The following is a 3,211-nucleotide window of genomic DNA, read 5'->3' as shown; positions in this document are numbered from 1 at the left end:
GAACTTCTGCTCTCAGTCAAACACAGATACAAACGCAGAGAGTGAGGGGAGGGGAAAAGGGACGGAGCATAATTATACTGAGCCATAATTATCAGCGTCAGGAACAACTGCTGCAGGTCTCAAAATTAAGGATAGCCTATTGTTATCGGGTAGGCTAATACTTTACAACAAGCTTCCATTAGTTAATGTTGGCTACTGTGTTTACCAACACGAACAAACAATGACAGGATTTATCCATCGTCTTTGTTAACGTTAGTAAATGTAAATACAGTCGGATTTTGTTCCAATTAACTGGCAGTGCTATAATGGTAACAAGCATAAGTTTGGATTTAAAAAATGGATCAGTAAAAGTTCAGATAAACTACCAGGCTATAAAACTACAAGAACTAATACACTGTACACCATTATATGATCAATTAGTCATATGTTTTTAGTACATTGTAACTTATAAAACTAAGTTAATCATGTCCTAACTTAATTGTATACATAATATAAGTTGAATGGACTCATAAAGTTAATTTGATTCAGCTAAAAACTTTAAGGGAACCAGGATTTTATTTTTCACAGTGTAGGCTATTGGGTTAGAATTATTGTTCATTCATAATTTATAATTGTAGTTTTTTGTATTGTACAGGCATATTTATTTCAGTATTCGACTTTGATTAATGGTCCCACTTTACAAAAAGGTTTCATTAGTTAATGTTAGTAAATAGCCTAACATTAGAAGCCTTTATTGTAAAGTGTGACCTTTAATCATAGAATACTGAAATATATGTGCCTGTACAATGCAAAATACTAATTACAAAAGCACATAACAAAATGTCTAAGATGTCTTAAACTACAATGAACATAAAAATAATAATAAAGGTTTAGCTAAAATATTATATAATATAAACATTAGTACATAATATAATAAAAAGTAATATAAATATTATATTAACACAGAAACTGGAGTAAAAGTTGCACCAACCAGCCACAGTGAATGAAAATAAACACCATTACACTGACAAACACACATAAACAAATACATAAATGAAATTCAATTAAATAGAAATAACTTATAATGTGGTAGACTTTTTGAAGCTAACTTACAAAATCACAAGCTTTAATTTGATTTCAGGCAACTTGCTTTCTGTGTCTTCATTAGATGAATGCCAGCAAGTATTTTATCAGCAGGTCCCTGTTTCAATTATACTTTTGATCTCATTCTAGATGAGGAACCCTCAACATAAAATGTAAAAACCATCAGTATAATCTTTTGGACAAAGATTTACATAAAAAAATACATTTTAAATTACATTTTTTTACTGTCTAATGCAATTACAGTAATGTTTTTATTTTAATTTATTTTTTTTACATCATTTTACATAATTTGTGTTATTGGACATTTACAGTGTTCAGCATATATAAGCACACCCCTAACAAATCTGTCTTTTAAATTCATATTTTAATAGGAAGCTATACAATATTATAAATGTGCAAATACATTAAATTGGTCAGTACTGAAGCCAAATCTGAAGCTTTTCAAACAAACTAACTTACGATTAACGGTTCAAAAACTAGTACAGCCAAATTTATGTAATAAAAATATTAAATACAAATTTAAAAGAGGAAAAATCAAGAGAAGAAAAAAAAGTTGAAAAGTTGAAAATTTTCAGTTTTTTTTTTTTTTTGTTGCTGAAATTTTCTAGGTTGCAATTTATTTTTCCATTATTTTGCTTGAATTTAATTGTATTTTCTTTCAATTTCTAAATATTTTTGATGTCTAAAATATTATTTTAATAAATGTATCTGTTTTCTTTAAATGCAACAAAATACATTGCCTATATTCACTAAAAAATGGATACAAATATTCATTTTCAAAATGGGGTGTACTCAATTATGCTAAGCACTGTATAAATAATTAATTGTTTAATTTTTTATTTTATTTTTTCTGCAGCATGGACCCCCTCTTGGTCATAAGGGTCCCCGGAAAACCCAAATTAAAAGTACAAAAGTAATGTTTGTCTCCATCGTGTGGTTAGAGCAGAATATTACACCACATCTGTTTTCAAACTTGCTAAGGCAAGACTTTACCATGTTTTTTCTTTTATGACTTTTTTTTTACTAAACCACTGTCTGTTACTGTAAACATATATTTAATTACGTTATTTAATTAAATGTAATTTTTTACCTTCTAAATTTCCTTAATAATGTGCAAATCAACAAAAACGTGCCTACATATACATCATGTGTAATCAAAATACTTTTTTGAAAGGATTGTAAAACCATTTATACCTTTATATATTATATTTTTTATACAGCAAAGGTTGTTTTACAAACCATGGACAGAAAACTTACTTTCCATCCAATCCAAATGATGTAATGAATTAGCTTTCTTTGAAAGATCTGCTCTTTAAAGAAGCATTCATCACTCTTTTTTGCCTCCTCAAGCTCTGCATTCTAGCACTTTTGGCATTGTTAGTGGAAGGTTTCCGCATTTTTGATTGAGACATGTCTTTATCCCTTGCATGAATGCATGTGGACAAACTTCTACCACATGCCTTGTTTCTGGCTCATTGTTTGTCTCCCTCTCAACCTCAAAATTTCTCTCCTTGGTTACAGGTTGTCATGGTTTCAAGGGCCTGGCAGCGGCGGGATTAGGAGCCATTTTAGGGACAGCTGGCCGGGTCGCTCTCCACCTCCCCTTCATCCCGCACAGGGACGCTCAGGGGGGATGAGGGGGGACATTGTGCGAGGATTAGAGCTTCCTGTGTGTCAGCCGCATTACACTGGGAGAGAGGGGGGCTGGATGGAAAGAGAGTGAAAGAGGCAAAGAATGAAAGAGAAAATGAAAGAGCGAGCATATGAAAGAGAGCATGACACAGAGAGCGAGAGGGTGTATGAGGGGAGGGAGTGAAGTCTGTACAGCTGCACACTCAATCACATTACACAAGTATATGTGTGTGCGTGTGTGTGAACAAACACACACACAATAAATACACACACATACAGCCATCAACATGCACAACACCAAACTGGGGAACTAAACGCATAAAAGGAAGCAGACTTTTCAAAAGGTGGTGAACGAAGACAATGGTGAAGAACATACGGAACAAACACAAAAACAAGCATCGTAGCTTGCTAAAACTAGTCTTACGAATGGTAGTTTTGTGTTCAGATAGAATTAAACTCCATCGCAGCTACATTTTAAAGAAGCGAACACTAATCA

Source organism: Danio rerio, chromosome 7 (genome assembly GCF_049306965.1).
Source record: "Danio rerio strain Tuebingen ecotype United States chromosome 7, GRCz12tu, whole genome shotgun sequence".
NCBI lineage: Eukaryota > Metazoa > Chordata > Actinopteri > Cypriniformes > Danionidae > Danio > Danio rerio.
Note: the sequence above shows the minus strand (reverse complement) of the source record.